At 42.3% G+C, this 23,553-nt stretch overlaps 2 long non-coding RNA genes across 2 annotated transcripts; one reads left to right on the top strand and one right to left on the bottom strand.

Moving 5' to 3' along the window:
• Window positions 1–3,053: 3,053 nt before the first annotated feature.
• Window positions 3,054–11,185, bottom strand: LOC140593444 (uncharacterized). Its single transcript, XR_011993794.1, has 2 exons — window positions 10,049–11,185; window positions 3,054–3,342 (listed from the first exon to the last, which is right to left on the bottom strand). It is a non-coding gene; the product is annotated as an uncharacterized lncRNA (long non-coding RNA).
• Window positions 11,186–13,601: 2,416 nt separating this feature from the next.
• On the top strand, window positions 13,602–22,703 carry LOC140593442 (uncharacterized). Its single transcript, XR_011993793.1, has 2 exons — window positions 13,602–15,339; window positions 22,415–22,703. It is a non-coding gene; the product is annotated as an uncharacterized lncRNA (long non-coding RNA).
• Window positions 22,704–23,553: the final 850 nt, after the last annotated feature.

Below are 23,553 nucleotides of genomic sequence, written 5' to 3'. Positions count from 1 at the left end.
TGTTGCATCAACATCTGCAACAGGTAATGGGGGTTGCAGAGCGGGCTGTGATGCATGTAGCAAAAGCTAATGCCTGGAAAAAGCGGATTCTGTGTCCAAGAAAAATAAGAGCGTTTGTAGCTACTGCAACTGCTGCTAATTGGGATCCCGAGCGGTGGGATGGAAATATCTGGGACTCAGATCATAATGATGGTGATTACATCTGGGACTCAGGAGGGGGATGGACAATTTAAATTCAGAGGTACAGTGACAGTGTGACCGGTATTGGTGGGGAAGGTGAAATTGAAGAAATACCGAATGTCCGGAGGGTAGCAGGAGATATCTGAGACAATTATATACTCCCTTTGAAAAACAACTTCTGGCATGTAATTGGGCATTATTAGAAATGGAACAGATGACAATAGGACACGATGTCCTACTCTGACCTAGGATTCCTATTATGATTGTTATTTGTATACTGATTCTTGGTCAGTAGCGAATGGTATGGCTGTTTGGATGCCTACGTGGAGAAATCAAAATTGGAAAATTACGACCAAGGAAGTTTGGGGTAAACAATTAAGGGAGCGAATCTGGAATCAAGTAAAGAGAATAAAAACACAGATATGTGGGTTCAACAATAAGACGACCCACCTAAACCTGCAGAAGTTATAGCTATGGGACAAGAAAACAGCGTGGATGTTATGGAGCCAGGTGCCAAAGTTGGCGACATATTCCAGTTAATAAATGTTAGTTATGAGAAAACTAATGTGCATGCGAGTTCTTCTTTATGTGCATAGGGTGGTTCTGGTGGTGGGTGTGGCTGACGCTGCTGGCGATGTTTGGTTATGCTGCAGTCCCAGGGACCGAGTTGGAACACATTTCCACCTTCAAGCTTAGGTGGAAAAACTGCACCGAGACCCAGCAGCAGGGATGTACTGGCCATCGGGACTACCGGGAGATTCCCGGTGGGCCGCGGTCTTTGTGGGCTGGTGGGTTAGGCATTTAGTTTTTTAATTATTTATAATCGTAATTCTGTTTGGAAGTTTATTGTTGTATAGTTGAAATCCCATGTTTGTGTCTTTCTAATTGGCCGCATAAAGCTGATGCAAACTGCGAGACTGACTGCTAAACTTACGATCAGCACACGTGACGTATTCGCTGAGCATTGGCCAATCAAAATCAAGTTCAAGTTTTTGAGCGGGTGCTGAGCAAGCAACTGCAGCGATTAGCCAAGTGAGCCGATGCCGTGTACTCTGTGTGCAACGATAGTGAACTTGATAAAACACAAAATATCAAAACGTAGAGGAGCCGAGAAGTTGAGAGAGAAAAAAAGACAAGCACTTGAGCTAGAGGCCACCAAATGTGTTAAAATAAATCTGTTATTTGCTGGAAGGCCGGCAAATAGGGTGACCACCTAATCCATGTCAGGAGGGACACTATGAGCTACTTCAGCTTTTACGAACTACTTTAAAGCTGAAAGGATTCTGTGCTCTGCTAAAATGTTTGGTTAGTTCCTAGATTGAAAGACTCATCCAGCTGTTTCGCATTAACATTACTGACACATATGCATGATTATAGGAGACTGACCAATCAGCATACGGCAAGAACCCAGTGCTTAAGTGAAATCCTGGTCCTTTTAATTGAAATGTATGAAATGGTAGTTTACAAATCCTGTTGTAGCTCATAGTGTCCCTCCTGACATGGATTAGGTGGTCACCCTACCGGCAAAACACTTAGGTGAAGATGTCAGCAGGGCGGCCCAGACTGCTGAGGTGAGACGGACATTTAATGAACGTGGTGTTAATCAGAATCCACTCTCAAAGGGATTTGCATATTGGTATTGTGATATTGATTTAATACAGCAGTTTCACGAACAAGATGCTAATATTAAGTGACTTTGTCTAACTACAACACTATTGCCTGATTTTACTCTATTTCATCAATTTCAAAGCTGAGCTCCTGCATCTCCACCCAAACAAAGCAGTATTTTGTTTATGAATGAACGTGAACTTATGAATGAATGTTATAGTAAGTCAATGATTCAGCTACTGTACCCATTCATAAAGGTTTAATCTGATGTCAAATGCCTACCACCTCCTAGGACTTGCATACAAGTTCCTGCTCACCCTGTCCATCACTCAAGTTGCCTGTGAACGTACATTTTCTTTGCTGAAGTTCATTAGATCCAAGCTGTCACAGGAGCATTTGGAAGCCTTCATGTTGATGGCAACAGAGAGGGACATCCTCTTCTCTCTGGACTCTGATGTGATCATTGATAAAGTGGCAGAGAAAAGTGAGCTGTTTACTAAGCTTCTTCTGTAGGCCCTTGTAGTGATGTTGAAATATAGTTGCCTCAAGCACCTCTTGAAATATAGTTACAGCTGAAATTTTGTACCCTAAGCATCAATATGTTTCATTAGAATAACAACCATACATCAATTAAGACCTTTCATTATTTACAATAAAACCTGATAAAACAATTAGCATTTTCTTATTTATTATTTTTCAATTCATTTTAATAGTAAATAAATTGTATTTATATTCTAATCAGCCATTTTACATGTATATTGAGGATAATGGAAACTGAATTAATACATATAGATACATACAGTGTGTGTGTGTGCGTGTGTGTGTGTGAACGTGGTGGGCCGGTGTGGATGATGTCCAGGGCTGTTTTTATGTCCCAGTCCAAACCTGCCCGGCAGCAGGACAACTTCACATGTTCAGCCAACCAACCCTGCTTCATCGTTGAACTACCCCCTGTGAACAGGAGCAAGATGTACTTCTGCAGGGAGTGCTATAGGAGAAAGAAGATTCCCATCCTCGTGTCTACCGGAGTGCCCCTTCAAGTGGGTGTGGGGGTGTGACTTAACTCGATGGATGAATTGGACTGAATGTACTATGACTGGAGGTCAATGGATATGGGTTTTTCAATAGCCGATACCGATATTTAGGAGTCAGGGTCAGGCGACGGCCGATATATGCTGCCGATTATTTTTGGCCGAAAATTGGACGTTTTCCCCTCTATTTGCATGGTAAAATATCACACCAATAATGACAAAGGATACACAAAATTTCTCAACTTAGCATTTATTGAATACCGACTTGTGTAAATTTAAATATACACTTAAATAACAAAAACACAATACAACTTGTAAACAATAAAAGTTATAAACAATAAAAATAGCAGCATCAGAATCTCTTTTACTGCACAATATACCAGCAAACTCCTCATTTCTAAGGAAGGAAAATTTGTAAAGAGTACAAAAAGGAAAGAGCATGTTATCTTCAGTTTTAATCCCAATTCCAGTCCCCGAGTCTTCCTCGCCCCACCCATCCCTCACAGCCATCAGACAGCAATTACTAAAACAGAAGAAAAAATGCAAGGTTAGCATTTTTATTATAGCGCCTTCATCTTCAATTCATTCTACAATTCCAGTATTGCATGCACATTAAAACAATGACACTAATACATTTTGAAAGAAAATAAAAAGACTAGTAACTAAGTGCATCATGGCATGATGAGTGTACAAGGCCGAAAACCTTTCACTAACACATCTGGTGGTTGAGTCATGCCAATTGGACTTCTCTCTGAAAGGTAGAAACATTTCACTGTTCATCCATGCCAATGATTTTTGAGTGAAGCTAAGTGTGCCTGTTTGTTCTATATCCCCCTCACATCATCTTAAAACACACGTGGGTGTGTATAAATGTGTGTGTGTGTGTGTGTGTGTGTGTGAAATGATGTGTGTGCAATTAAAAACTGTGGTGCATTAAAAGTGAGGGAGTGGTCAGGGCACAAGCTCCCCACTGCTGGCAGACGGCGGAATCCTGTGTGTCCCAACCTATTTCAAAAAAGAAAAATTAAAATATGGTGTATCGGGACTAGATGGTTAGTATGGATAACTAAGGTGCATTAAACTTGGGTGAGCAGGCAAGGCATGACACCCCACCGCTGGCAGACGGTATTCTTGGAATGTATTTAATATATATATATTTTTTTATATAATCCCTCCACCACCCCCCCTCTGCGGAGGACTGCTTTATTTTTAATTTACATTGCAAAAAAAATACAAAAAACACAAAAATAAAGAAAAACAAAAGGAAAATAAAAATAATAACAATAATGATAATAATAATAATGTGTGTGTGTACGTACACATCACCTGCGCGCCCCACCCTATTCCCAAAAAAAAAAAAAAGATGGCCAGTACGGTAAGGTCATTAAATTTGGGTGAGCAGGCAAGGCATGTCACCCCACCGCTGGCAGACGGTATGCTTGGACTTATTTAATAAATATATATTTTTTAAAATATGCCCTCCACCACCCCCCCTCTGCGGAGGACTGCTTTATTTTTAATTTACATTGCAAAAAAAATACAAAAAACATAAAAATAAAGAAAAACAAAAGGAAAATAACAATAATAATAATTATAATAATAATAATAAAGTGTGTGTGTGTACGTACACATCACCTGCGCGCCCCACTCTATATGGTGTATCGGGACAGCAGCGACACCCTCCCCCCCCCCCACCCCGACCTCACAGCCAAAGCTGCCGGGAACCAAGCCAAGAGGGCCCCCAGTGCTCCCCAGAATGAAGGGCCCCGGCCACATGCCGAACCCGCAGAGGAGCATGCGAGGAAGTGCCGGTGTTCTGTCAGAAAATAATACCTATCGAGACGTGCTATCGAGCCTTTCTGCGCATGTGCAGTTCCACCGTCTTGGGATTAGGGTTAGGTTTTAGGGGTTAGGGTTAAGGTAAGGGTTTTAGGGGTTTTGGGGGGTTAGGGTTAGGGTAAGAGTTAGGGCTAGGGCTAACGATTAGCACTACGGTAGCATTTTTCGACAAGGCAGCATATATCGACAGAACACCGGGACAACAGCCCCAAGGAGTTAACAGTAGTACTGAATTTCCTTTGTTATTTTGTTTGTGGGTCTTTCTACATGTCATTGTAGTATTTAATATATGCCCTCCACCACCCCCCCTCTGCGGAGGACTGCTTTATTTTTAATTTACATTGCAAAAAAAATACAAAAACAAAGAAAAACAAAAGGAAAATAACAATAATAATAATTATAATAATAATGTGTGTGTACACATCACCTGCGCGCCCCACCCTATTCCCAAAAAAAAAAAAAAGATGGCCAGTACGGTAAGGTCATTAAATTTGGGTGAGCAGGCAAGGCATGTCACCCCACCGCTGGCAGACGGTATGCTTGGATTTATTTAATAAATATATATTTTTTAAAATATGCCCTCCACCACCCCCCCTCTGCGGAGGACTGCTTTATTTTTAATTTACATTGCAAAAAAAATACAAAAAACATAAAAATAAAGAAAAACAAAAGGAAAATAACAATAATAATAATTATAATAATAATAATAATAATAAAGTGTGTGTGTGTACGTACACATAACCTGCGCGCCCCACTCTATATGGTGTATCGGGACAGCAGCGACACCCTCCCCCCCTCCCACCCCGACCTCACAGCCAAAGCTGCCGGGAACCAAGCCAAGAGGGCCCCCAGTGCTCCCCAGAATGAAGAGCCCCGGCCACATGCCGAACCCGCAGAGGAGCATGCGAGGAAGCGCCGGTGTTCTGTCAGAAAATAATACCTATCGAGACGTGCTATCGAGCCTTTCTGCGCATGTGCAGTTCCACCGTCTTGGGATTAGGGTTAGGTTTTAGGGGTTAGGGTTAAGGTAAGGGTTTTAGGGGTTTTGGGGGGTTAGGGTTAGGGTAAGAGTTAGGGCTAGGGCTAACGATTAGCACTACGGTAGAATTTTTCGACAAGGCAGCATATATCGACAGAACACCGGGACAACAGCCCCAAGGAGTTAACAGTAGTACTGAATTTCCTTTGTTATTTTGTTTGTGGGTCTTTCTACATGTCATTGTAGTATTTAATATATGCCCTCCACCACCCCCCCTCTGCGGAGGACTGCTTTATTTTTAATTTACATTGCAAAAAAAATACAAAAACAAAGAAAAACAAAAGGAAAATAACAATAATAATAATTATTATAATAATGTGTGTGTACACATCACCTGCGCGCCCCACCCTATTCCCAAAAAAAAAAAAAAGATGGCCAGTACGGTAAGGTCATTAAATTTGGGTGAGCAGGCAAGGCATGTCACCCCACCGCTGGCAGACGGTATGCTTGGATTTATTTAATAAATATATATTTTTTAAAATATGCCCTCCACCACCCCCCCTCTGCGGAGGACTGCTTTATTTTTAATTTACATTGCAAAAAAAAATACAAAAAACATAAAAATAAAGAAAAACAAAAGGAAAATAACAATAATAATAATTATAATAATAATAATAATAATAAAGTGTGTGTGTGTACGTACACATAACCTGCGCGCCCCACTCTATATGGTGTATCGGGACAGCAGCGACACCCTCCCCCCCTCCCACCCCGACCTCACAGCCAAAGCTGCCGGGAACCAAGCCAAGAGGGCCCCCAGTGCTCCCCAGAATGAAGAGCCCCGGCCACATGCCGAACCCGCAGAGGAGCATGCGAGGAAGCGCCGGTGTTCTGTCAGAAAATAATACCTATCGAGACGTGCTATCGAGCCTTTCTGCGCATGTGCAGTTCCACCGTCTTGGGATTAGGGTTAGGTTTTAGGGGTTAGGGTTAAGGTAAGGGTTTTAGGGGTTTTGGGGGGTTAGGGTTAGGGTAAGAGTTAGGGCTAGGGCTAACGATTAGCACTACGGTAGCATTTTTCGACAAGGCAGCATATATCGACAGAACACCGGGACAACAGCCCCAAGGAGTTAACAGTAGTACTGAATTTCCTTTGTTATTTTGTTTGTGGGTCTTTCTACATGTCATTGTAGTATTTAATATATGCCCTCCACCACCCCCCCTCTGCGGAGGACTGCTTTATTTTTAATTTACATTGCAAAAAAAATACAAAAAACATAAAAATAAAGAAAAAAAAAGGAAAATAACAATAATAATAATTATAATAATAATGTGTGTGTGTGTGTACGTACACATCACCTGCGCGCCCCACCCTATTCCCAAAAAAAAAAAAAAGATGGCCAGTACGGTAAGGTCATTAAATTTGGGTGAGCAGGCAAGGCATGTCACCCCACCGCTGGCAGACGGTATGCTTGGATTTATTTAATAAATATATATTTTTTAAAATATGCCCTCCACCACCCCCCCTCTGCGGAGGACTGCTTTATTTTTAATTTACATTGCAAAAAAAATACAAAAAACATAAAAATAAAGAAAAACAAAAGGAAAATAACAATAATAATAATTATAATAATAATAATAATAATAATAAAGTGTGTGTGTGTACGTACACATCACCTGCGCGCCCCACTCTATATGGTGTATCGGGACAGCAGCGACACCCTCCCCCCCTCCCACCCCGACCTCACAGCCAAAGCTGCCGGGAACCAAGCCAAGAGGGCCCCCAGTGCTCCCCAGAATGAAGAGCCCCGGCCACATGCCGAACCCGCAGAGGAGCATGCGAGGAAGCGCCGGTGTTCTGTCAGAAAATAATACCTATCGAGACGTGCTATCGAGCCTTTCTGCGCATGTGCAGTTCCACCGTCTTGGGATTAGGGTTAGGTTTTAGGGGTTAGGGTTAAGGTAAGGGTTTTAGGGGTTTTGGGGGGTTAGGGTTAGGGTAAGAGTTAGGGCTAGGGCTAACGATTAGCACTACGGTAGCATTTTTCGACAAGGCAGCATATATCGACAGAACACCGGGACAACAGCCCCAAGGAGTTAACAGTAGTACTGAATTTCCTTTGTTATTTTGTTTGTGGGTCTTTCTACATGTCATTGTAGTATTTAATATATGCCCTCCACCACCCCCCCTCTGCGGAGGACTGCTTTATTTTTAATTTACATTGCAAAAAAAATACAAAAACAAAGAAAAACAAAAGGAAAATAACAATAATAATAATTATAATAATAATGTGTGTGTACACATCACCTGCGCGCCCCACCCTATTCCCAAAAAAAAAAAAAAGATGGCCAGTACGGTAAGGTCATTAAATTTGGGTGAGCAGGCAAGGCATGTCACCCCACCGCTGGCAGACGGTATGCTTGGATTTATTTAATAAATATATATTTTTTAAAATATGCCCTCCACCACCCCCCCTCTGCGGAGGACTGCTTTATTTTTAATTTACATTGCAAAAAAAATACAAAAAACATAAAAATAAAGAAAAACAAAAGGAAAATAACAATAATAATAATTATAATAATAATAATAATAATAAAGTGTGTGTGTGTACGTACACATCACCTGCGCGTCCCACTCTATATGGTGTATCGGGACAGCAGCGACACCCTCCCCCCCTCCCACCCCGACCTCACAGCCAAAGCTGCCGGGAACCAAGCCAAGAGGGCCCCCAGTGCTCCCCAGAATGAAGAGCCCCGGCCACATGCCGAACCCGCAGAGGAGCATGCGAGGAAGCGCCGGTGTTCTGTCAGAAAATAATACCTATCGAGACGTGCTATCGAGCCTTTCTGCGCATGTGCAGTTCCACCGTCTTGGGATTAGGGTTAGGTTTTAGGGGTTAGGGTTAAGGTAAGGGTTTTAGGGGTTTTGGGGGGTTAGGGTTAGGGTAAGAGTTAGGGCTAGGGCTAACGATTAGCACTACGGTAGCATTTTTCGACAAGGCAGCATATATCGACAGAACACCGGGACAACAGCCCCAAGGAGTTAACAGTAGTACTGAATTTCCTTTGTTATTTTGTTTGTGGGTCTTTCTACATGTCATTGTAGTATTTAATATATGCCCTCCACCACCCCCCCTCTGCGGAGGACTGCTTTATTTTTAATTTACATTGCAAAAAAAATACAAAAACAAAGAAAAACAAAAGGAAAATAACAATAATAATAATTATAATAATAATGTGTGTGTACACATCACCTGCGCGCCCCACCCTATTCCCAAAAAAAAAAAAAGATGGCCAGTACGGTAAGGTCATTAAATTTGGGTGAGCAGGCAAGGCATGTCACCCCACCGCTGGCAGACGGTATGCTTGGATTTATTTAATAAATATATATTTTTTAAAATATGCCCTCCACCACCCCCCCTCTGCGGAGGACTGCTTTATTTTTAATTTACATTGCAAAAAAAATACAAAAAACATAAAAATAAAGAAAAACAAAAGGAAAATAACAATAATAATAATTATAATAATAATAATAAAGTGTGTGTGTGTACGTACACATCACCTGCGCGCCCCACTCTATATGGTGTATCGGGACAGCAGCGACACCCTCCCCCCCTCCCACCCCACCCCACCCCACCCCGACCTCACAGCCAAAGCTGCCGGGAACCAAGCCAAGAGGGCCCCCAGTGCTCCCCAGAATGAAGAGCCCCGGCCACATGCCGAACCCGCAGAGGAGCATGCGAGGAAGCGCCGGTGTTCTGTCAGAAAATAATACCTATCGAGACGTGCTATCGAGCCTTTCTGCGCATGTGCAGTTCCACCGTCTTGGGATTAGGGTTAGGTTTTAGGGGTTAGGGTTAAGGTAAGGGTTTTAGGGGTTTTGGGGGGTTAGGGTTAGGGTAAGAGTTAGGGTTAGGGCTAACGATTAGCACTACGGTAGCATTTTTCGACAAGGCAGCATATAGGCCTATCGACAGAACACCGGGACAACAGCCCCAAGGAGTGAACAGTAGTACTGAATTTCCTTTGTTATTTTGTTTGTGGGTCTTCCTACATGTCATTGTAGTATTAAAATATGGATGTGGGAATTTGTTTTGTTTTTCAAATCTTACTAGCCTTTTGTCTTTCCGGTCTATATATATTATATAATTAATATTATATAAACCTTACTTCCGTGAAAAGTTATTAAAGCTAGAGACTTGTTTCGAGATACTAAGTCGAAATTTCGAGATAGTTATCTCGTTATTTCGAGATATTACGTCGAAATTTCGAGATAATATCTCGAAATTCCGACTTAAATTTTATATAATTTTTTTCCCCGGTGGCGGGGGAAACGGGATTCCATATAAACGACTATAAAGCAGCAATTCGAAAACCGATTCAAAATAAAAATAACGGGTAATATACTTACCTTGGCTTCTGGGAAAACGAAATTTGTATTTTCCCCTACCTTGTTGGTCCATGTCACCTCTGGCTGAAGATGAGCTACGCCGTACTGACCTCTCTGGTGAAGCTGCATCTGCAGCGCTGGCTTTTTCCGTTGGATGTTTTTTTTTTTTTTTTTTTTCTTTTATTCATTTGGATGTTTTTTCCCTTTGGATGTTTTTTTTTTCTTTTATTCATTCGGATGTTTTTTCCCTTTGGATGTTTTTTTTTTTATTTTCATTCGGATGTTTTTTCCCTTTGGATGGTTTTTTTTTTTTCTTCATTCGGATGTTTTTTCCCTTTGGATGTTTTTTTTTTTTCTTCATTCGGATGTTTTTTCCCTTTGGATGTTTTTTTTTTTTTCCTCATTCGGATGTTTTTTCCCTTTGCATGTTTTTTTTTTTTTTAGATGTTTCTTTTTCTTTTTCTTCTTTGGATGTTGTTTTGCGGAAGGAAAGCCGTCGAGGCTAACGCTACCTGCTGGAAGCGCCAACTGAACGCAGTAAAACAGTTCCAAGCTCTTTTATAGTGAGCGTCTGCCCGATGTTTACGTAAGCAAAGTTTAAAGTTCTAGAAGGTTGAGACTCACTTTTCATTGGTTTCCCAGCTTTGCTGTCAAAATATTGTTTGCTGATTGGTCGACAATGTTAAAATACCCCCGAGCACTGTAAAAAACGAAAAAAAAGTTCCCCAAATAACACGTTACACATAAAAAAATATTTTAACTTTATTAAACTATCAAAATACATAAATCATGGGTTTGTTCAAAAGGCATAAACCTATATGCTGCACCCCAATACAGCCAACAAGAGAACAGGTTGCCCAAAGTTTGCTCAGGTGCACCCCACAGCACAACCTTAAAAGCACATCCAGCACAGATCACACTAGTGAATGACACAGCAAATCACAGCAATAAAATAGAACCCTATGGGCAATCCTGCACCCAGACTACGGGTGCCACCTGGCGCAGTCTGCCTAAAAATCAACCAAAGATATACATACAACAAAGAAAAAAACACAAACAAAAAAGAAAATAAAACTAGTCAGCTGCTCCCACTAAACACCGCTAACTAAGCCGGCTGGCTAGATAATACATGATACAACCTCGGATAAAAAATATTAAAGCAACACCAGGGAGGTTTACATCTACATCCTTAAAATTATCGACCCGTAATTCCACCTTGAAAACCCCTAAAGAACAGCAGTTTACCCCGCAACTCAGTGCCCCATTCAAACCAAATAAGGCAGGTTTTTGGGATAACCTGTAGGTCAGCTGTTCAAACCCAGGTGTGAGGACTCTTCAGCCAATCAGTTCTCTAATTAGTAATCTAATTAGGGAGTTGCAGCGGAAACCCGCATATACATCGGCCCTTTGCGGATAAGATTGCCCACCCCTGAAATAAGCAAACAGAAGGGCTGCTACACTGCGAAATCAATATGCCCGCCGATGCTCCACGAAATCTATTAGGACCCTGGCTGCCTTTCCTGTGCCTTCTCCTTTTAACGCTGCCCTTCCATCAGAGCATGCGTAGCCATCTCACCCCGGCTACGCCTCCGGTCCTAACTGCAGTTCCTATACCTGCCTATAATTGACTGGCTACAATCCACCCCCCAAAATGTAGTCGATAACCCAACGATCACAGCTAAGAATTCTATCCCCAAACCACTAGTCTTCCTCCCCAACCGAACGATCATTCACTGAACATGGTAGCTTATATGGGTTGGTATGATGACCAGCGATGGACCTGCACCTCAGGGGGGGGCACAACCTCCCCCATTATTCGAGGCCTACTTGTGGAGGCTTCATTGCACCCCTTCCACCAGCCCTGTCCCCGTAAAATCACAGACTCCTCATCCAATTCCATTTCTGTGGGCAATCCAGACTCGGCAGACATTACCGGAACATCTTCCCCTGGTCTAATAACACCCTGTGATACTGGACACAACTCTGTTCGGTGAACTTGGCGGACAACCCCGTCCCGCCCCACTGGAGTTACAGAGTAAACCGCACCATGATCTCGGGGACACCGAACTACCTTATACAAACGGGCATCCCAATGGTCCTGTATTTTATCTCTACCTCAAACATGGTTCCGCAAACACACCAGCTGACCTTCATCCAACCCCTGATCATTAACCAACTCATTGTGTTTCCGATTTCGTCGTGTGGCTTGTTCCTCCAACCGACCCCTCACATGCTCTTGAACCACCCGCAAAGTTTCCTGATGGTTTTGTGCCCATTCCTCCAATGGTCCACCATCCTGACTGATCCTGGCAGGGCCCAGAAGATAGTCTACTGGCAATCGAGGTTCACAGCCAAACATTAAATAATAAGGTGTCATCCCAGTCATTTGGTGGGGTGTAGTATTCTAACCATATGTCAACTGGGGCCAACGTTTCTTCTCTGCTGGAGGAAGTATGTGAAGCAAATTGTGCAAAGTACGATTGAATCTCTCACATTGCCCATTCCCCTGAGGATGGAATGGCAAAGATCCACTTTTCTGAATCCTATACATTTTGCAAAGCTGTCTAATCAAATTATTTTCAAAATTCTGTGTCTGATCAGCGTGAATACGGCTAGGTGGACCAAAGCGATAAAACCACTGCTGAACTAGAACATGTGCCACTGTACTAGTTTTTTGGTTGGAGGTAGGTATAGCCTGGGAGTACTTCGTAAAGACATCCGTCAAAACCAAAACATATTCCTGACCATCACTTGCAGGTTCCAGGACAGTACAGTCCACTGCTAAAGTTTTGTGAGGTCAGCTTGCTTGCAAGGTACCTAAATAGGCTTTAAGTTTTAGCTGCACCGCCTTCCCTAAAACACACGCACGAGATGTAGAAAGAAACTTAGTAGCACTAGTGAGGTAAGGTGAATGAGTGATAAGCAGAAAACAATTTTTCCACAATCAAAATAGGTAATAGCAGCAGAGTATAATAAATATGAAAACATGTTTTAGTGTGTGTTAAAAATACAATGGTTCAACGTTGGCCCCAGTTGACATATGGTTAGAATACTACTGGGCACAAAACCATCAGGAAACTTTGCGGGTGGTTCAAGAGCATGTGAGGGGTCGGTTGGAGGAACAAGCCACACGACGAAATCGGAAACACAATGAGTTGGTTAATGATCAGGGGTTGCATGAAGGTCAGCTGGTGTGTTTGCGGAACCATGTTTGAGGTACAGATAAAATACAGGACCATTGGGATGGCCGTTTGTATAAGGTAGTTCGGTGTCCCCGAGATCATGGTGCGGCTTACTCTGTAACTCCAGTGGGGCGGGACGGGGTTGTCCGCCAAGTTCACCGAACAGAGTTGTGTCCAGTACCACAGGGTGTTATTAGACCAGGGGAAGATGTTCCGGTAATGTCTGCCGAGTCTGGATTGCCCACAGAAATGGAATTGGATGAGGAGTCTGTGATTTTACGGGGACAGGGCTGGTGGAAGGGGTGCAATGAAGCCTCCACAAGTAGGCCTCGAATAATGGGGGAGGTTGTGCCCCCCCCTGAGGTGCAGGTCCATCGCTGGTCATCATACCAACCCATATAAGCTACCATGTTCAGTGAATGATCGTTCGGTTGGGGAGGAAGACTAGTGGTTTGGGGATAGAATTCTTAGCTGTGATCGTTGGGTTATCGACTACATTTTGGGGGGTGGATTGTAGCCAGTCAATTATAGGCAGGTATAGGAACTGCAGTTAGGACCGGAGGCGTAGCCGGGGTGAGATGGCTACGCATGCTCCGATGGAAGGGCAGCGTTAAAAGGAGAAGGCACAGGAAAGGCAGCCAGGGTCCTAATAGATTTCGTGGAGCATCGGCGGGCATATTGATTTCGCAGTGTAGCAGCCCTTCTGTTTGCTTATTTCAGGGGTGGGCAATCTTATCCGCAAAGGGCCGATGTATATGCGGGTTTCCGCTGCAACTCCCTAATTAGATTACTAATTAGAGGACTGATTGGCTGAAGAGTCCTCACACCTGGGTTTGAACAGCTGACCTACAGGTTATCCCAAAAACCTGCCTTATTTGGTTTGAATGGGGCACTGAGTTGCGGGGTAAACTGCTGTTCTTTAGGGGTTTTCAAGGTGGAATTACGGGTCGATAATTTTAAGGATGTAGATGTAAACCTCCCTGGTGTTGCTTTAATATTTTTTATCCGAGGTTGTATCATGTATTATCTAGCCAGCCGGCTTAGTTAGCGGTGTTTAGTGGGAGCAGCTGACTAGTTTTATTTTCTTTTTTGTTTGTGTTTTTTTCTTTGTTGTATGTATATCTTTGGTTGATTTTTAGGCAGACTGCGCCAGGTGGCACCCGTAGTCTGGGTGCAGGATTGCCCATAGGGTTCTATTTTATTGCTGTGATTTGCTGTGTCATTCACTAGTGTGATCTGTGCTGGATGTGCTTTTAAGGTTGTGCTGTGGGGTGCACCTGAGCAAACTTTGGGCAACCTGTTCTCTTGTTGGCTGTATTGGGGTGCAGCATATAGGTTTATGCCTTTTGAACAAACCCATGATTTATGTATTTTGATAGTTTAATAAAGTTAAAATATTTTTTTATGTGTAACGTGTTATTTGGGGAACTTTTTTTTCGTTTTTTACAGTGCTCGGGGGTATTTTAACATTGTCGACCAATCAGCAAACAATATTTTGACAGCAAAGCTGGGAAACCAATGAAAAGTGAGTCTCAACCTTCTAGAACTTTAAACTTTGCTTACGTAAACATCGGGCAGACGCTCACTATAAAAGAGCTTGGAACTGTTTTACTGCGTTCAGTTGGCGCTTCCAGCAGGTAGCGTTAGCCTCGACGGCTTTCCTTCCGCAAAACAACATCCAAAGAAGAAAAAGAAAAAGAAACATCTAAAAAAAAAAAAAACATGCAAAGGGAAAAAACATCCGAATGAGGAAAAAAAAAAAAACATCCAAAGGGAAAAAACATCCGAATGAAGAAAAAAAAAAAACATCCAAAGGGAAAAAACATCCGAATGAAGAAAAAAAAAAAACCATCCAAAGGGAAAAAACATCCGAATGAAAATAAAAAAAAAAAACATCCAAAGGGAAAAAACATCCGAATGAATAAAAGAAAAAAAAAACATCCAAAGGGAAAAAACATCCAAATGAATAAAAGAAAAAAAAAAAAAAAAAAAAACATCCAACGGAAAAAGCCAGCGCTGCAGATGCAGCTTCACCAGAGAGGTCAGTACGGCGTAGCTCATCTTCAGCCAGAGGTGACATGGACCAACAAGGTAGGGGAAAATACAAATTTCGTTTTCCCAGAAGCCAAGGTAAGTATATTACCCGTTATTTTTATTTTGAATCGGTTTTCGAATTGCTGCTTTATAGTCGTTTATATGGAATCCCGCTTCCCCCGCCACCGGGGAAAAAAATTATATAAAATTTAAGTCGGAATTTCGAGATATTATCTCGAAATTTCGACGTAATATCTCGAAATAACGAGATAACTATCTCGAAATTTCGACTTAGTATCTCGAAACAAGTCTCTAGCTTTAATAACTTTTCACGGAAGTAAGGTTTATATAATATTAATTATATAATATATATAGACCGGAAAGACAAAAGGCTAGTAAGATTTGAAAAACAAAACAAATTCCCACATCCATATTTTAATACTACAATGACATGTAGGAAGACCCACAAACAAAATAACAAAGGAAATTCAGTACTACTGTTCACTCCTTGGGGCTGTTGTCCCGGTGTTCTGTCGATAGGCCTATATGCTGCCTTGTCGAAAAATGCTACCGTAGTGCTAATCGTTAGCCCTAACCCTAACTCTTACCCTAACCCTAACCCCCCAAAACCCCTAAAACCCTTACCTTAACCCTAACCCCTAAAACCTAACCCTAATCCCAAGACGGTGGAACTGCACATGCGCAGAAAGGCTCGATAGCACGTCTCGATAGGTATTATTTTCTGACAGAACACCGGCGCTTCCTCGCATGCTCCTCTGCGGGTTCGGCATGTGGCCGGGGCTCTTCATTCTGGGGAGCACTGGGGGCCCTCTTGGCTTGGTTCCCGGCAGCTTTGGCTGTGAGGTCGGGGTGGGGTGGGGTGGGAGGGGGGGAGGGTGTCGCTGCTGTCCCGATACACCATATAGAGTGGGACGCGCAGGTGATGTGTACGTACACACACACACTTTATTATTATTATTATAATTATTATTATTGTTATTTTCCTTTTGTTTTTCTTTATTTTTATGTTTTTTGTATTTTTTTTGCAATGTAAATTAAAAATAAAGCAGTCCTCCGCAGAGGGGGGGTGGTGGAGGGCATATTTTAAAAAATATATATTTATTAAATAAATCCAAGCATACCGTCTGCCAGCGGTGGGGTGACATGCCTTGCCTGCTCACCCAAATTTAATGACCTTACCGTACTGGCCATCTTTTTTTTTTTTTGGGAATAGGGTGGGGCGCGCAGGTGATGTGTACACACACATTATTATTATAATTATTATTATTATTGTTATTTTCCTTTTGTTTTTCTTTGTTTTTGTATTTTTTTTGCAATGTAAATTAAAAATAAAGCAGTCCTCCGCAGAGGGGGGGTGGTGGAGGGCATATATTAAATACTACAATGACATGTAGAAAGACCCACAAACAAAATAACAAAGGAAATTCAGTACTGCTGTTAACTCCTTGGGGCTGTTGTCCCGGTGTTCTGTCGATATATGCTGCCTTGTCGAAAAATGCTACCGTAGTGCTAATCGTTAGCCCTAGCCCTAACTCTTACCCTAACCCTAACCCCCCAAAACCCCTAAAACCCTTACCTTAACCCTAACCCCTAAAACCTAACCCTAATCCCAAGACGGTGGAACTGCACATGCGCAGAAAGGCTCGATAGCACGTCTCGATAGGTATTATTTTCTGACAGAACACCGGCGCTTCCTCGCATGCTCCTCTGCGGGTTCGGCATGTGGCCGGGGCTCTTCATTCTGGGGAGCACTGGGGGCCCTCTTGGCTTGGTTCCCGGCAGCTTTGGCTGTGAGGTCGGGGTAGGAGGGGGGAAGGGTGTCGCTGCTGTCCCGATACACCATATAGAGTGGGGCGCGCAGGTGATGTGTACGTACACACACACACATTATTATTATAATTATTATTATTGTTATTTTCCTTTTGTTTTTATTTTTATGTTTTTTGTATTTTTTTTGCAATGTAAATTAAAAATAAAGCAGTCCTCCGCAGAGGGGGGGTGGTGGAGGGCATATATTAAATACTACAATGACATGTAGAAAGACCCACAAACAAAATAACAAAGGAAATTCAGTACTACTGTTAACTCCTTGGGGCTGTTGTCCCGGTGTTCTGTCGATATATGCTGCCTTGTCGAAAAATGCTACCGTAGTGCTAATCGTTAGCCCTAGCCCTAACTCTTACCCTAACCCTAACCCCCCAAAACCCCTAAAACCCTTACCTTAACCCTAACCCCTAAAACCTAACCCTAATCCCAAGACGGTGGAACTGCACATGCGCAGAAAGGCTCGATAGCACGTCTCGATAGGTATTATTTTCTGACAGAACACCGGCGCTTCCTCGCATGCTCCTCTGCGGGTTCGGCATGTGGCCGGGGCTCTTCATTCTGGGGAGCACTGGGGGCCCTCTTGGCTTGGTTCCCGGCAGCTTTGGCTGTGAGGTCGGGGTGGGAGGGGGGGAGGGTGTCGCTGCTGTCCCGATACACCATATAGAGTGGGGCGCGCAGGTTATGTGTACGTACACACACACACTTTATTATTATTATTATTATTATAATTATTATTATTGTTATTTTCCTTTTTGTTTTTCTTTATTTTTATGTTTTTTGTATTTTTTTTGCAATGTAAATTAAAAATAAAGCAGTCCTCCGCAGAGGGGGGGTGGTGGAGGGCATATTTTAAAAAATATATATTTATTAAATAAATCCAAGCATACCGTCTGCCAGCGGTGGGGTGACATGCCTTGCCTGCTCACCCAAATTTAATGACCTTACCGTACTGGCCATCTTTTTTTTTTTTTTGGGAATAGGGTGGGGCGCGCAGGTGATGTGTACACACACATTATTATTATAATTATTATTATTGTTATTTTCCTTTTGTTTTTCTTTGTTTTTGTATTTTTTTTGCAATGTAAATTAAAAATAAAGCAGTCCTCCGCAGAGGGGGGTGGTGGAGGGCATATATTAAATACTATAATGACATGTAGAAAGACCCACAAACAAAATAACAAAGGAAATTCAGTACTACTGTTAACTCCTTGGGGCTGTTGTCCCGGTGTTCTGTCGATATATGCTGCCTTGTCGAAAAATGCTACCGTAGTGCTAATCGTTAGCCCTAGCCCTAACTCTTACCCTAACCCTAACCCCCCAAAACCCCTAAAACCCTTACCTTAACCCTAACCCCTAAAACCTAACCCTAATCCCAAGACGGTGGAACTGCACATGCGCAGAAAGGCTCGATAGCACGTCTCGATAGGTATTATTTTCTGACAGAACACCGGCACTTCCTCGCATGCTCCTCTGCGGGTTCGGCATGTGGCCGGGGCCCTTCATTCTGGGGAGCACTGGGGGCCCTCTTGGCTTGGTTCCCGGCAGCTTTGGCTGTGAGGTCGGGGTGGGGGGGGGGGAGGGTGTCGCTGCTGTCCCGATACACCATATACCTTTTTTTTTTGGGAATAGGGTGGGGCGCGCAGGTGATGTGTACGTACACACACACACATTATTATTATAATTATTATTATTGTTATTTTCCTTTTTTTTTCTTTATTTTTATGTTTTTTGTATTTTTTTTGCAATGTAAATTAAAAATAAAGCAGTCCTCCGCAGAGGGGGGGTGGTGGAGGGCATATATTAAATACTACAATGACATGTAGAAAGACCCACAAACAAAATAACAAAGGAAATTCAGTACTACTGTTAACTCCTTGGGGCTGTTGTCCCGGTGTTCTGTCGATATATGCTGCCTTGTCGAAAAATGCTACCGTAGTGCTAATCGTTAGCCCTAGCCCTAACTCTTACCCTAACCCTAACCCCCCAAAACCCCTAAAACCCTTACCTTAACCCTAACCCCTAAAACCTAACCCTAATCCCAAGACGGTGGAACTGCACATGCGCAGAAAGGCTCGATAGCACGTCTCGATAGGTATTATTTTCTGACAGAACACCGGCGCTTCCTCGCATGCTCCTCTGCGGGTTCGGCATGTGGCCGGGGCTCTTCATTCTGGGGAGCACTGGGGGCCCTCTTGGCTTGGTTCCCGGCAGCTTTGGCTGTGAGGTCGGGGTAGGAGGGGGGAAGGGTGTCGCTGCTGTCCCGATACACCATATAGAGTGGGGCGCGCAGGTGATGTGTACGTACACACACACACATTATTATTATAATTATTATTATTGTTATTTTCCTTTTGTTTTTATTTTTATGTTTTTTGTATTTTTTTTGCAATGTAAATTAAAAATAAAGCAGTCCTCCGCAGAGGGGGGGTGGTGGAGGGCATATATTAAATACTACAATGACATGTAGAAAGACCCACAAACAAAATAACAAAGGAAATTCAGTACTACTGTTAACTCCTTGGGGCTGTTGTCCCGGTGTTCTGTCGATATATGCTGCCTTGTCGAAAAATGCTACCGTAGTGCTAATCGTTAGCCCTAGCCCTAACTCTTACCCTAACCCTAACCCCCCAAAACCCCTAAAACCCTTACCTTAACCCTAACCCCTAAAACCTAACCCTAATCCCAAGACGGTGGAACTGCACATGCGCAGAAAGGCTCGATAGCACGTCTCGATAGGTATTATTTTCTGACAGAACACCGGCGCTTCCTCGCATGCTCCTCTGCGGGTTCGGCATGTGGCCGGGGCTCTTCATTCTGGGGAGCACTGGGGGCCCTCTTGGCTTGGTTCCCGGCAGCTTTGGCTGTGAGGTCGGGGTGGGAGGGGGGGAGGGTGTCGCTGCTGTCCCGATACACCATATAGAGTGGGGCGCGCAGGTTATGTGTACGTACACACACACACTTTATTATTATTATTATTATTATAATTATTATTATTGTTATTTTCCTTTTGTTTTTCTTTATTTTTATGTTTTTTGTATTTTTTTTGCAATGTAAATTAAAAATAAAGCAGTCCTCCGCAGAGGGGGGGTGGTGGAGGGCATATTTTAAAAAATATATATTTATTAAATAAATCCAAGCATACCGTCTGCCAGCGGTGGGGTGACATGCCTTGCCTGCTCACCCAAATTTAATGACCTTACCGTACTGGCCATCTTTTTTTTTTTTTTGGGAATAGGGTGGGGCGCGCAGGTGATGTGTACACACACATTATTATTATAATTATTATTATTGTTATTTTCCTTTTGTTTTTCTTTGTTTTTGTATTTTTTTTGCAATGTAAATTAAAAATAAAGCAGTCCTCCGCAGAGGGGGGGTGGTGGAGGGCATATATTAAATACTACAATGACATGTAGAAAGACCCACAAACAAAATAACAAAGGAAATTCAGTACTACTGTTAACTCCTTGGGGCTGTTGTCCCGGTGTTCTGTCGATATATGCTGCCTTGTCGAAAAATGCTACCGTAGTGCTAATCGTTAGCCCTAGCCCTAACTCTTACCCTAACCCTAACCCCCCAAAACCCCTAAAACCCTTACCTTAACCCTAACCCCTAAAACCTAACCCTAATCCCAAGACGGTGGAACTGCACATGCGCAGAAAGGCTCGATAGCACGTCTCGATAGGTATTATTTTCTGACAGAACACCGGCGCTTCCTCGCATGCTCCTCTGCGGGTTCGGCATGTGGCCGGGGCTCTTCATTCTGGGGAGCACTGGGGGCCCTCTTGGCTTGGTTCCCGGCAGCTTTGGCTGTGAGGTCGGGGTGGGGTGGGAGGGGGGGAGGGTGTCGCTGCTGTCCCGATACACCATATAGAGTGGGGCGCGCAGGTTATGTGTACGTACACACACACACTTTATTATTATTATTATTATTATTATTATAATTATTATTATTGTTATTTTCCTTTTGTTTTTCTTTATTTTTATGTTTTTTGTATTTTTTTTGCAATGTAAATTAAAAATAAAGCAGTCCTCCGCAGAGGGGGGGTGGTGGAGGGCATATTTTAAAAAATATATATTTATTAAATAAATCCAAGCATACCGTCTGCCAGCGGTGGGGTGACATGCCTTGCCTGCTCACCCAAATTTAATGACCTTACCGTACTGGCCATCTTTTTTTTTTTTTGGGAATAGGGTGGGGCGCGCAGGTGATGTGTACGTACACACACACACTTTATTATTATTATTATTATTATTATTATAATTATTATTATTGTTATTTTCCTTTTGTTTTTGTTTGTGTTTTTTGTATTTTTTTTGCAATGTAAATTAAAAATAAAGCAGTCCTCCGCAGAGGGGGGGTGGTGGAGGGCATATATTAAAAAAAATATATTTATTAAATACTTCCCAAGCATACCGTCTGCCAGCGGTAGGGTGACATGCCTTGCCTGCTCACCCAAATTTAATGACCTTACCATACTGGCCATCTTTTTTTTTTTTTGGGAATAGGGTGGGGCGCGCAGGTGATGTGTACGTACACACACACATTATTATTATTATCATTATTGTTATTATTTTTATTTTCCTTTTTGTTTTTCTTTATTTTTGTGTTTTTTGTATTTTTTTTGCAATGTAAATTAAAAATAAAGCAGTCCTCCGCAGAGGGGGGGTGGTGGAGGGATTATATTAAAAAAATATATATATATTAAATACATCCCAAGAATACCGTCTGCCAGCGGTGGGGTGTCATGCCTTGCCTGCTCACCCAAGTTTAATGCACCTTAGTTATCCATACTAACCATCTAGTCCCGATACACCATATTTTAATTTTTCTTTTTTGGAATAGGTTGGGACACACAGGATTCCGCCGTCTGCCAGCAGTGGGGAGCTTGTGCCCTGACCACTCCCTCACTTTTAATGCACCACAGTTTTTAATTGCACACACATCATTTCACACACACACACACACACACACACATTTATACACACCCACGTGTGTTTTAAGATGATGTGAGGGGGATATAGAACAAACAGGCACACTTAGCTTCACTCAAAAATCATTGGCATGGATGAACAGTGAAATGTTTCTACCTTTCAGAGAGAAGTCCAATTGGCATGACTCAACCACCAGATGTGTTAGTGAAAGGTTTTCGGCCTTGTACACTCATCATGCCATGATGCACTTAGTTACTAGTCTTTTTATTTTCTTTCAAAATGTATTAGTGTCATTGTTTTAATGTGCATGGAATACTGGAATTGTAGAATGAATTGAAGATGAAGGCGCTATAATAAAAATGCTAACCTTGCATTTTTTCTTCTGTTTTAGTAATTGCTGTCTGATGGCTGTGAGGGATGGGTGGGGCGAGGAAGACTCGGGGACTGGAATTGGGATTAAAACTGAAGATAACATGCTCTTTCCTTTTTGTACTGTTTACAAATTTTCCTTCCTTAGAAATGAGGAGTTTGCTGGTATATTGTGCAGTAAAAGAGATTCTGATGCTGCTATTTTTATTGTTTATAACTTTTATTGTTTACAAGTTGTATTGTGTTTTTGTTATTTAAGTGTATATTTAAATTTACACAAGTCGGTATTCAATAAATGCTAAGTTGAGAAATTTTGTGTATCCTTTGTCATTATTGGTGTGATATTTTACCATGCAAATAGAGGGGAAAACGTCCAATTATCGGCCAAAAATAATCGGCAGCATATATCGGCCGTCGTCTGACCCTGACTCCTAAATATCGGCATCGGCTATTGAAAAACCCATATCCATCGACCTCCAGTCATAGTACATTCAGTCCAATTCATCCATCGAGTTAAGTCACACCCCCACACCCACTTGAAGGGGCACTCCGGTAGACACGAGGATGGGAATCTTCTTTCTCCTATAACACTCCCTGCAGAAGTACATCTTGCTCCTGTTCACAGGGGGTAGTTCAACGATGAAGCAGGGTTGGTTGGCTGAACATGTGAAGTTGTCCTGCTGCCGGGCAGGTTTGGACTGGGACATAAAAACAGCCCTGGACATCATCCACACCGGCCCACCACGTTCACACACACACGCGCACACACACACTGTATGTATCTATATGTATTAATTCAGTTTCCATTATCCTCAATATACATGTAAAATGGCTGATTAGAATATAATATCAATACAATTTATTTACTATTAAAATGAATTGAAAAATAATAAATAAGAAAATGCTAATTGTTTCATCAGGTTTTATTGTAAATAATGAAAGGTCTTAATTGATGTATGGTTGTTATTCTAATGAAACATATTGATGCTTAGGGTACAAAATTTCAGCTGTAACTATATTTCAAGAGGTGCTTGAGGCAACTATATTTCAACATCACTACAAGGGCCTACAGAAGAAGCTTAGTAAACAGCTCACTTTTCTCTGCCACTTTATCAATGATCACATCAGAGTCCAGAGAGAAGAGGATGTCCCTCTCTGTTG

This window comes from Paramormyrops kingsleyae, chromosome 1, assembly GCF_048594095.1.
Source record: "Paramormyrops kingsleyae isolate MSU_618 chromosome 1, PKINGS_0.4, whole genome shotgun sequence".
NCBI classification, from domain to species: Eukaryota; Metazoa; Chordata; class Actinopteri; order Osteoglossiformes; family Mormyridae; genus Paramormyrops; species Paramormyrops kingsleyae.
This window is presented reverse-complemented; position numbering and strand designations above follow the sequence as displayed.